This window comes from Camelus ferus, chromosome 8 (genome assembly GCF_009834535.1).
Source record: "Camelus ferus isolate YT-003-E chromosome 8, BCGSAC_Cfer_1.0, whole genome shotgun sequence".
Classification (NCBI taxonomy): Eukaryota; Metazoa; Chordata; class Mammalia; order Artiodactyla; family Camelidae; genus Camelus; species Camelus ferus.
In genome coordinates, this window is record NC_045703.1 from 71,161,815 (window position 1) to 71,174,467 (window position 12,653).

At 42.9% G+C, this 12,653-nt stretch overlaps 1 protein-coding gene across 1 annotated transcript in view; it reads right to left on the reverse strand.

Annotated features, from left to right (window-relative positions):
• Positions 1–2,173: 2,173 nt before the first annotated feature.
• The window catches only part of C8H6orf118 (chromosome 8 C6orf118 homolog), a 74,160-nt gene continuing 63,680 nt past the window's right edge, over positions 2,174–12,653 (reverse strand). The window contains exon 11 of the transcript XR_004322119.1: positions 2,174–2,540. The gene's annotated coding sequence lies outside the window, so the exon portion shown is untranslated. The remainder of the gene's footprint in view (positions 2,541–12,653) is intronic.

Genomic DNA, 12,653 nt, shown 5'->3' on the forward strand with positions numbered 1-12,653 from the left:
TTTTCTTCCTGTTGCTGGTCTGTGCCACACAGACTTTCTAAATATAAAACCTATCTAGGTCAGTGTCCATCAAAACTCTTGCCCTTCTGGTTGACCAGAATTTTCATTCTGTCACAGAAGTGAGATCAGATTAATGTGACAAGACTTATTTTTCACAAAACCTCAAAGATTTTTCAGAGCCTTGTCAATTCAATACTGCTGTATATAGAAACAGAATTTCACCAATTTTAAAATATTACAAATATATGAATCTAAGGCACAGCAGTGACGGTGCTTTTACGGAGCTCACCTAGTGACCACATGCTTGTCAAGAATTTTACAATGTTATGCCAAGACTAGAAGCGAGAATTAATGTGTCATTCAGAGGTAGGGTTTCCTCCTCCAAATGTGATGGCCCACATCAGAATCGCATTCTGGGGCCACGTTCCAGCATAGAAGAGGGTCCTCCTTTGGGAGGGGACATTGGTGTTGGGGGAAATCACCATTTTCACAAGTTCGGGGGCTGTTAAGTTTGAAAATCAGTACCTAAAAGGTGAACCCCATGGTGGGAAGAAAGAAAGTACTTTTTCTGCACATTCTGGCATCATCTAAATGTTTAAACACATTGAGTGGAAGAGGTAACGGGAGGTCTACGTTTTGTATTTTCAGACCATCCCTGGCTCTGAGCCTGGGTCTGGAGTCCAGCCTTCCCTTGCTCACTTTGGCCTCCCCGGAGCTCCTGAGGGAGCAACCAGATCTAGAAAATCCAGCGAGACGCAGCACCAACGTCCAATCTGTATTCCATAGAATTACTTACACTAAGTCGTGTTTTCTTTTTATGACATCAGCTTCCATTACCTTTAAAATAAATCACTCTGCGAAAATGACTGCATTTCTAGGGGTTGCACACATAAGTGAGCGAACGTCTCGTCCCCACATGAGAGCTGAGCCAAATGAGAAACAGCAAACGAGCAAACAGGTGGGAGAGCAGCACGCTATTTTTTTGACTGAAAAATTAATATTAAAGAACCTTCAGGCAATAGGATTACTTGCAGTGATTCGCAGAACCAGTCGCAGACAGCACACACGTCAGGGGCGGGTCACTGAGCCCATTAACTTGGGTGAGGGAGTCCTTCCCTTGGTGAGCCTACTTGTCGTAATACTCACAACCCAACGCATGACTCAGCAGATCGGTGGGAAGCGTCTACAAAGGAAAAAGCACCCTCCTCCGCAAACGTCACCAAGAGGCCACCACCCTGCTCGTCACCTGGAGACGTAACTGTCCTATGTCCCACCTCTTCTCTGGTCTAACAGCGACGTCTACCTGCTCTGACCCTGTGACACATGAACGCCCCCTTTCCCACCAATTTGTGACCAAGAGCTGACACTGAATGTTTGAAGATCACAAGTTTTATTCAAATTCTCTCCCGGACTCTATATCCTATTTCTTCTTCCATGAATGAAAGCACGTGGGATGTGAACGGGAAGGCGGTTAACAGGATCTGCTTCTTGTTTTATTACTGAAGTCTAGTCAGTTTACAGCATTGTGTAAGTTTCTGGTGCACAGCATCGTGGGTCAGTTATACACGTATATATTCCTTTTCATATTCGTTTTCATTACAGGGTAGTGCAAGGCACTGAATATAGCTCCTTGCGCTGTACAGGAGGACCCTGTTGTTAATCTATTTTATGATCTGTCTCACTGCAGCCAGCTTGAAACCATTTAACCTCTGTGAGAGAGAGAGGAAAAAAGGCAAGCACCCAGAACGTGTATTTCTGGCCCTTCCAGTCTCTATAATGGCTCCTAATTTGGTCTCCAGAACCTCCGTCTTTAATTAGCAATGTCTGTATAATGTGTTGGGGCCTCAGCATGAATTAATTATTCTGAAACAACTAGGCATCGTGCTGTTCGTGGCACAAAGCACATGCTCCAGACTCCGTCTCCGTCGGTGTTTCACCCAGTCTTTTGTTCCCAATGTTCCCAGTTTAAAAACGGACAACCCCAATCCTTTCCCAAATGCACATCAGAGTGAACTGTGCGATGCTGCTTTCTATTTTGACTTTTCTTATTTTTGAGGCCCTCGAGGTTACACGTCAACCCAGTTTGGTAAAGCTCACATCACCAATATTTGCTGTGTGTCAGAAACCCACTGAGTCACTGGCATGAGTCTCACTTTTGATAAGTTGGTGGGGAAAGGATTTACAAGAAGGTAATGGGTGTGCTGCATAAATTACGAAACCATCAGAGAATATATACTTACGATACGACAGCTGAGAAATGAAAAAATGGGGCTTTCACGGAGGGAGCTGGAGACGGACAGAGAGAATGTTTCCCGTGACGGCTTCCACAATGTGAATGAGCCTGTATTTTTGGATCTGTTATCAGCTAGCTGTGTTATTTTGGAGAAATCACTTCACATCTCTGAAGGCCATATCCCTCATTTCTGCAGCGAAGCGATGTGAATAGATAAGCCATCCGGTCCGTTTCCTTTCTCAGAGAGCCCCTTGTGAATGAGCCTGGCGGCTGGCAATAGGCCATTAGTAATCTAGCTCTTGTCCTGCTGTGGACAAAAAATAAACAGCAGTGAGTCCCTTTTCTTCTCTCTTTTTGCTGCTCCCCACCCTGTACCCTGCCATTTCCATAAGATCTGCCTCATTGGCTCAGAAAACATCTTGGCCCACCATGACGTTATTAATACCCCGACAGTTCTCTGCAGACCAGCTCTGCGCACCGACAAAGCACATGTGGGGCTGCTCCCATCCAAAATCCTCTTTATGCAAATACGCAAACTGCAGACTGACATGATACTTTGTTTAAACGATTCCTTATTCGTGTCTAGGGCACTAGGCTGACAGGATGCGTTGTCAGAGCTGCACCCGGAGGCCACGGCTCCTAAGCGAGGGCAGCTTTGGTTCTTCCGTGAAGCACCAGGCACAGACGAGTAATGAGTGCTCTGAAGGGAGCCAGGCGGGGCCGTGCTCCCAGCGTCTCAGACCTGTCAGCTAGCCACCAGAACCGTGGGTTGCATGTCGCTCCCAGCAACAAGCAAAGTGGACCGGTGTCCTGGCCCTGGTTCACCTGGACTCTTCAGTGAAGAACACAGTGCCGCGAGCTGCTGTGTGCAGCCTGCTCCAGGCACAATGCCACTGCTCAGTTTAGAAAATACTTTACAGAGAAACACGCATGTGAAGATGACACTAGGACTGGTGTGACAGGTGGAACACAAAGGGCATGTCATCCATTGGTTGGAAAGTTCAGGGAGTCATGGATCCTCAAGTGGAAAAGTTCTTCACTGCCTGAGCTGCTGATGGAATCCAGATTCAAGTATTGCACACAAGACTTTCTGGCCCAGAATCTTTGGACCACGACACAGGACAAGCTCTCAAGCAAGCATGGTGACTTTCAGGTTTGGGAAGCAGAGCCGTCGAGGAGCAGAAGTGTGAGTTTCCAAGCTGTTATCTGACTTGTCAAAACCATTTATCAGGGAGCAGAGGTAAATTCAGTAAAGGTCCTCTGCTTCCCAAACAAGTAGCTGTTCTGACTGTTTTCCTGCAAAGGAAACAAACTCACGGTCGTGCAGACCACGTCCTCTTTTCTAGGTATTCTAAAATGTATTTCTAGATCTAGAAAACCCAACAAAATACTGTACCAACATCAAATTTGTATACTATAGAATTACTTACACTAAGTTATGTTTTCTTTTTACGACATCAGCTTCCATTACCTTTAAAATAAATCACTCTGTGAAAATGACTGCATTTCTAGGGGTTGCACACGTAAGTGGGCGAACGTCTCGTCCCCGCGTGAGAGCTGAGCCAACTGAGAAACAGCAAACGAGCAAACAGGTGGGAGAGCAGCACGCTATTTTTTTTTTATAATAGACTTTATTTTTTTAGAGCAGTTTCAGGCTTACAGCAGAATTTTTTGACCAATAAATTAATATTAAAGAATCTTCAGGCAGTAGGTTTACTCGGGTTGATTCGCAGAACCAGGCATAGGCAATCATTTCGCGTTCTTTGGTGGCGGTAGGGATCTCCCTGTAACAGGTAGTGACTCAGAGGAGTAAAGGAAAGCCTGCTCCAGCAGACACCTCGCCCCCCCCGGGGGGGGGGGGGGCAGCGGTGCTATTCATGCCAGGCTCTGCTTTGCACCAACTCACAAAGGAAACGAGAGGATGGAGAGAGGCCAGGAGCGCTTCTGTGATTAAGGATCTTCCACATGGAGGACTGGGGGAAAAGCGTCCCTTGTAATAAAATGCAGAAACTACTGTAAAGACAGTATTGAGGGCTTTGCATGTTGCATTACATAGACTGTAATTCCTTGTTAGAGTCTCTGATTCTTTACCTGATGTTAACCTCAGAGCTGTTCCCATTCTAAACAAGGGCTACGTTCAAATAGTATTTGTCACATGCACTCCCAGAGTGCCCGAGGACTCGGTCAGAGACTATACACAGGCCTTGAGAGCACACGTGTTTAACATTACCCTTGTCTACAGTTTGTGCCCATCACCCACTCCCCCCCTCCTCCTCCTTCTTCATGTTGTCATCAAGTCACTTAATAGTCACACATATTGTCCACCCTTGAAAGCCACCTGAGATGCTTTTAGTAACAAGGTGAGGTCCCAAATAAATAATTATTAGATTTGCCTCAAAAGGCAGCTCTACCCTGACAAATGTTCATTAAAGAGCATTTTCTACACACCACGGATGCATTTCACCTTAAAAATTCTGGTTTTCTGTCAAAATCAAAACAAAACACTGAACTTGCCTTTCCACATTGGGATCATCATTCCACAGAGCAATCGCTCTCTCTCTCCACTCCCAAGATGCGTGAGTTTCAAATATAGTTTCCCCCACTCAGATACCTACTGGGGGTACCAAATACCTAGAAGGCGTTTGCACCTGGGCATCTCAAATACAACACATCCTCAACTGAACTGATAGCCTTTCTTACAGACATCTCCCGGTAAAATTCCCTTTTCAGTGGTCATGGAAGCACTCTGTCATGCATCAACCAAAAAATGTGAACATCATTCCAGAATGTTCAAGGTCCTCCACCCTTAAATGCCGTAAATAAGCGTAAGTAGACATGGTTATACCAACCTAACATAACCTGGGACTACAGAAAGCTTCTTCACCTCCAAACCTCAACACCACACTACTAAAGGCTCGCTTACAACAGTTCCTTTTACCCTGCACGTCATATCCAGCTGTGAAGGAAAAGTTACAAAGCACGCCAAAGGCAGCAAACGCAACTGGAAGGGATAGAGGAAGCATCAGAAGCGGGCGTGGCAAAGGTAACGGACTTGTCAGACGGGGAGTTCGGTACAACTATAATTAACATGCCAAGGGCTCTAATGGAGTATAAACAGAGAGATGGAAATACTACGACAGAACCAAAAAGAAATGCTAGAGGCGAAAACACTGTAACAGAAATAAAAAATGCCGTTCGTGGGCTTATTAGCAGACCGGACACAGCTGAGGGAAGAATCTCTGAGCCTGGTGGTTCATCAAGAGAATCCTTGAAAACTGAAAGCAAAGAGAACAAAGGCTGAAATAAAATAGAATATTCACTGACTGTGGGGCAACTACAAAATGTGTAATGTATGCATAATGGGAATAGCATGAGAAGAAAGAAAGAAACAGAATAAATACTTGCAACAATAATGACTGAGAATTTCCCCAAAACTCGTGTCACACAGCACACCATGGGGGCAGAACGCCTAGAAAGCAGCAAGCAGAACAAATGCCCCCGAAACTATCCTGAGGTGTGTCACGTTCAAAGTACAGAAAATCAAAGGTAAAGAAAAGGTTCTAAAAGAAGCCAGAGGAAGAAGCCACCTTACCTAGAGGGAAACAAAGAGAAGAATTATATCAGCTTTTCCACAGAAACCATGCAAGCAAGGAGAGAGTGCAGTGAAATATTTAAAGTGTTGAGAGAAAAAAGCACCAACCTGAAATTCTGTACCCTGAAAAATCATCCTTCAAAAGTGAAGGAAAATGAGACTCTCTCAGACAAACGAAAACTAGAGGAATTTGGTGCCGGTAGCCCTGCCGTGGAAAAAACGCTAGAAGTTCTTTAGGGAGAAGGAAACTCCAATCTATGTAAAGAAAGGACGACTATCAATGAAGGAAGGGATGAAGGTAGACGGACATTTGTGTTATTCTTAATTGTTCTAGCCAAAAACCATTTTTTCAGCAGTAGATTCAATTTTGCATGCTTGTGTATAAGTCTTGTGTACAGATGTGCGCCTATGTGTTATTGGGATGGATGAGAACAATGAAACAAGGGACAGGACAGAGAAATTAGAATTATTTGGTTACTATCAAGTACTCACATTACACAAGAAGCTGTATAGTTTTATTTGGAAGTGAGCTTGGATTAGTTGTAAACATATTTCACAAACTCTAGAGTCACCTTTAAAAAAAGAAATACGTAAGAGTATAACCAATATGCTAAGAAAGGAGAGAAAACAGAATCATATATAAAATGCTTACTTAAAACCATAAAAGGCATTAAAAAGCGGAAGACAAGAGCAGAAACAAATAGGATAACAGAAAACAGTAACAAATATGGTAGATATTAATTCAACTAGATCAATAATCACTTTGAACATCAACTATGTAAATGTATCAACTGAAAGACAGAGATTGTCAGAATGAATTGAAAAACGAGACCCAAATATATGCTGTCTACAAAAAACATTTTAAATTTTAGACACATGTAGAGTAAAAGTAAACGGGTGGAGAAAAGTCTGCCATGGTAACACTGACCAAAAGAAAGCAGGTGTAACTGTATTAGTTTCAGACCAAGCAGGCTTCAAAGCAAGGAAAGTTACGGGAGCAAAGAAGGGAATTACGTAATGATAAAGGGGTTCTCCAAGAAGACATAACAAGAGACACTTTAAAGAAAATAAAAGGACAAGCTGCGGGAAGATATTTCCAAAACGCATACCCAATAAAGGACTCATAATCAAAAAACTTTGTCTTCAGTTTTATAATAAAAATTTTAAACCCCAATTTAAAAAATAAACTAAAGATCTGAACAGATACTTCAAGGAAGAGCTATATAAAGACAGAAAATAAGCACATGGAAAGATGCTCAACATCGTTAGCCGTTACGTAAATCTAACTTAAACTACAATTTGATGCTACTACAGACCAGCAAGAATGACTGAAAATTTTAAACTCTCAATACCAAGTGCTAATGAGGATGTGGAGCAATAGGAAAATTGATCCATATCTTCCAAGAATGCAATAAGGTGCAGTCGCTTTGGAAAACAGCGCCACTCTTGGACATTTACTGAGGACAAATGGAAACACATGGTCTGCAAAAGGAACTGTATAGAGTGTTTACTGTGGCTTTATTCAAATTCACCAAAAATCAGAACGTCTCAATTGTTCACCAACTGGTGAATGAATAAGCAAATCGCAGCATGTTGACACAAAGGAACATAGTTTAACAATAAAATGGGGTGAACTCAGTATAAACTATATCATGAAAAGGTTTCGAATGTATAATGATGAGCAAAAGAATCCAGACATAAAAGTGTACATACTGTATAACACCATGTGTTTAAGACTCTAAAAAAGAAAAATCTAAGGGGGAGGGTATAGCTCAAGTGGTAGGGTGCTTGCTTAGCAACCACAAGGTCCTGGGTTCAATTCCCAGTACCTCCTCTAAACAAATAAATAAATAAGTAAACCTAATTACCTCCCCCCACAAAAAAAAAAAAAAAGAAGAAAGAAAAATCTGTAGTGACAGAAAGTAGACCAGTGGCTGCTGGGCTCACTGCCAGGGAGTTTCCCAGGGAGGGGCAGAGGGGGTGTGCTGCTGTGACATTGATACATTGATACCATTCAAAGTGACAGAAGCTCCACATCATTTGGGGACATAAGAGAACACAGAGCTTCCTCTCTCCCTACCTCCCAGTGGATGACGATGGAATCTCCCCAGGAGTGGAAAGCCACCAGCATTTTTCACCAAAGCCCTGGGTCCATGTTGTACAGGCTTTTTCCCAGACAGTGGCAGCAGAGGGATGGATCTGGGACTCTCTCTTCCCACTTCTCATGTGTAGAGCAGAAGCCTGGCCTTCAGTGTGGCAGGTGGAGGACATTGGGACCCCCAGTTGCTCTCACTCCAGCCCAGTGCCATGCTTGTGAAGCAGGGTGTCCCAGAGACTTAGGGCACCCTGCTTGCCCCAGGTCCAGAGCAGTGGTAGAAAGATTGTGCCCAGAGGAAGAGGAAAGCCATAAAAATAGGTCTCTCTAAAGCTCTTTCCAATTGAACTAACTTTATTTGGAACAAAACATGGGGAAATTCAATCCTAAGGATGGTCTTAAAAACAATGGACAATTTAAAAATAATTAAGTTTTCCATAATACAGATGCTGCAAAAATACCCAAATAAGCTTATAATAAATGTAAACCACCTTCTAAAAATATGCAGTATATCAAGAAAAAAGAACTGAAAAGAAAACAATGGAGACTGTGGTGGTAGTCAAATAAGAGGAGGCCAGTAATTCCACAAGAACAACCAGCTAGGCCGGGTATCAGCAAGACGTATGCCAACAGGAACCACAGAAAAAGAAAACAGGCAGGCGTTCTCTGAGGGTCAGAAGAATCCTCAGAGTCTGCCCTCAGAGACTACACCTGCAAAGAGGCCCGTGTTTGACTGGAACAGACTATGGCACAATTTATTTGTTGAAAATAATAGAACAAATTACACGATGATTAGTCCAGACTAACAGCTGGTTGTGATACCAGCAGAGTCAGCTTGACAGAGAGATGATGGAAAGAGAGTCAAGGGAAGTTCTGCTAAAACCACGATCACTCAGTGTGGTGCAAGGCTGTGCCCTGGGGACCAGCATCCAAGGCTGCACACTGCAGGGGAAATGGACTTCACTGAACTGGTCCAGCCGAGTCACTAAACAAGTAAACAAACAGCAAGAACAGCAACCATGGGGACGCAGTGAGGAACAGGGTCCACATGTGCCACAACATATTACATAAAATACCAGTTTTCAACGACAACAACAATTATGAGACTTGTGAAATCAGGAAAATGTGACTCATGCACAGAAAAAAAAAAAAAGGCAACTAAAATTGCTCTGAGAGAGCCCAGAGGTCAGAATTAGCAAAGACTTCAAAGCAGCAATTAAAATTTGTTCCAAAACCAGAAGACATCATGCCTAAAGAAGTAAAGCATGTTTAAAATGTTTTAAGTAAAGAATAGAACAGAATAGAAATAAAGAGCTATAAATTATAAAGATAAATGGAAATTCTAGAGTTGAAAAGTAAGGTAAATTAAATGAAAAATTAAGTAGAGGGGTTAGACAGTAGGTCAGAACTGGCAGAAGGAAGGATCAGCGAACTTGAAGACACGTCAGCAGACATCACACAATCTGATCAAAAGGGAGAATGAAATGGAAAGGAAAGAAGAGCACCTCAGAGAAACGTGGGGCATCATGAAGCTCCAACACGCACATAATGGGAGTCCTGGAAGGATGTGAGAGAAAGGAGCAGAAAAATATGTGAAGGAAGAAAAGCTAAAACCAACCAAAAATTGAAGAGAACTTTTCATCTAAACCTCCAAGAAGTTTAATGAAGTCCAAGTAGGATAAACACAAAGAGACTGAGACCCAGACGAATGATAGTTAAAATGTTGAAAGCTGAAGACAAAGAGAAAAAATCTTGAAAGCAGAGAGATAACTTATCACACACAAGGGACCCGACAAAGACGAGCACGTACACGTCCGTTAGAGACGAGGGGGGCTGGAAGGCAGCGGGGAACGCAGTCAGAGTGCTGCACAGCACCCAGAGGTGAGTGCGACAAGCTGTGCTGGAGTGAAGGGGTGGCATCAGGTGGCAACTCAGATTCGCAGTAGCCAATGAGAGTAACCAGAAATGGTCAATTAAAAAACGAATATAACAAACTGTAAATATATACTTGTTCTCTTTTCTTCTCTCAGCTTCTTTAAAAGGCATAAAAGTATATAAGGTAATGATTACGCTTTTGTTTTATAACATATATAAATGTAATAAAACAGCAATAACAGTGTGAAAAAAGAGCAGGGGGGATGAAGTGATAGAGGAATAACGCTTCTGCATCTCACTGCTGCTGAGTTAGTGCAAAGCTGAAGTGCATCCCAGTGACCAGACACGCACGGTGAGCCCCAGAGCACTAAGAAGACACCAAAAAGCACAGTGAAAGGAAACAGTAAAGGAATTTAAACGTTACACTAGAAAAGAGTCAACTGATGCAAAGAAAGTAGTAAAGGAAGAAAAGAGGGGCAAAAACATATGGGCAAATAGAAAACAAAAAGCAAAGTGTCCGATGTAAATCACACTAAACCAATAATAACACTGTATTTAAATAGAATAAACAATCCCATCAGAACGCTGGTCTCTCAGTGTCACAACATGAAAATCACAAAAACATGAAAATCCACAATGTCAGACGACATGCATTTGCTGAGGAAGAGCCAAATACTGTTAATAAAATGCTCTTTGCTAAGATGTGAATCCTTTCTTGTGAATTAAGTAAAGGATCTCAGAGAGGAGTCGATGGTTGTTATTTATTGTCTTATTTTATGAGCTTTCATTTTATTTTTAAAGCCTCATAGTCCCAACTGATGAAAATGATTTGTTCAAAATAAGCTGGACATTCAAAATGATTTTGCAAAGACTGCAGTGTATAGCGTCTATTAACAATTTATATTTATATAATGGTGATCAGTATCGGTTATGGTCACAGATCTAGACATTAAAAGTGCAGCATAAGAGATAATGAACACATTCTTAGTTCGGTCCAGTCTCCTCTAAATAGGTCACCTGTCTCCTTTAGAATGTGCTGTCCTTACCCAGGATGGTCCACAGCAAGAACTGAGAAACAGAGGTTCCTTGAACGAAGGTAACTAGGGTCTTCCAGCCCCTTCCCCTGGCCCCTCCACTGGAGCATGTGCTCAACACTTCCTCCTCAAATCTGGCCTCCAGAGTCTAAAAATGTCTCTGACTCCACCCTTCTTTTCACAATTTACTAATCTTCTGTTGGCATTTCCTGGGAACTTCTAAGACTATTTGGCTTTCCAAAGTGATGGCTACTTTATTTTTGAGTTAAGACATATATTTGAGAAGGAAAGCCCACTTGTTACAACAGGATCTATGGTTAAAACGTTAAACAGCAGTGTTACTTTCAACCAAAGAAGCGTTGGGAACAGTAGGCTGAAGCGTTGGTGCGTCCTGGTGTTCTTAAATCACATTCATCCTCCTTGCTTTTGGGCTGGTCCAGTGGCAAAAGCAGCAAGACAAGAAATAGAAAAAGACAAGGAGAAATACTCTTACAAGGACTGTCTGATACACTGTCGTGTGAACACGCTGTGGCCCATGCAGTGGTGGCATTCTTCCCTCGTGTTTTACTTGCTTCATGTTGGGGGTGGCTGTAAGACGCTTTTTAATGTGTCTCAGACAACAGATATAAAGACAATGAGTCAAAATTATTATCTGAAATAAAGGCAGCTCAGGGCGAGGAGGGCCTTGCAGCTGGTGAGCACTGCAGCGGCTTCAGCAGGCACAGTGGTAGGAAGTTATTTTGGAGATTTCCTAAGACCCCTTCATCAGATACAGAGCATTTGTTCTCGTGACCAGATCCGTTTTTAGTTCAAGTCATTATATTTTGTAGACCTGGTATTCCTGATGCCATTTCAATTTTGGAATTCACCCTTGGCATCTTCACCTTGAGGAAGACTCTGAACAGACAGCTGTGCTGTACTGTTGACCTCAGCTGGCTTTCCGCCGTCACCGTGACGCAGTGGACCTTCGTGTAACATAGCTGACAAACAGTGACCATTTAGTGAGTCATATCTGCTGCTTTTTTTTTTTTTTGCAAGTCGTGCACATGGGAAATATTAATAATCACCCCAAAGGAATTCATTTCTGTCTTATTCCTAGACCTAAAACATTTCCTGTGCCTTTATCTTTCAGTGTCCCTGTATTAGTATGCATTTAGTGTTTACCGTGTTCAAGTAGATGAGACAATGATGCGGGAGAAAATAAACTAATTGATAGAGATTTCAGCTTGGCTTCAAGCATCCCCCAAATCTTAACTCATACAGACATTTCATTTTTCTTAACTGGACATTCTGCAGAGATAAATGAAGACAGATGGCATCACCCAGAAGCTGGTTATCCTGATGAAAGATCTCACGGAATCGCAGCTGTAAGCAACTGTGACCCTCTGACACCCTCCGTGTAGACGGGTTTGGGGAGGGGGGAGACGGCGCGTCAGCACAGCTGCTTCTCTGACGTGAGCCTGACAGCACTGCTGTGATTATGCTTTGTTTAAATTCTGCATCCCGTTACTTCGGATATGAAAGGCTGATGCTGCGACTCTAACGTGCTCACCTCTCTCCCTCCAGGAGAAGTCGCAGTCGGGTTCAGCAGGGCTAGAACCCAGCAGCCTCCAGTCAGAACCATCAGAAACCTAAACCTCCAGCACGTCATGCCGTGTGGTTCCAGAGCCCAGGCAAGTCTGTCAAGCCGAGCAATACATGATCAGCAAGCGGTAAAGGCAATGAAAGCGAGGGTGTCTTAAATACTAAAAGCCACGTGGGCACCTGCGTCTGTCAGGCTATTAAAGCTGAAAATGGATGCCTGGGTTGTTTCCCTGAGACCGG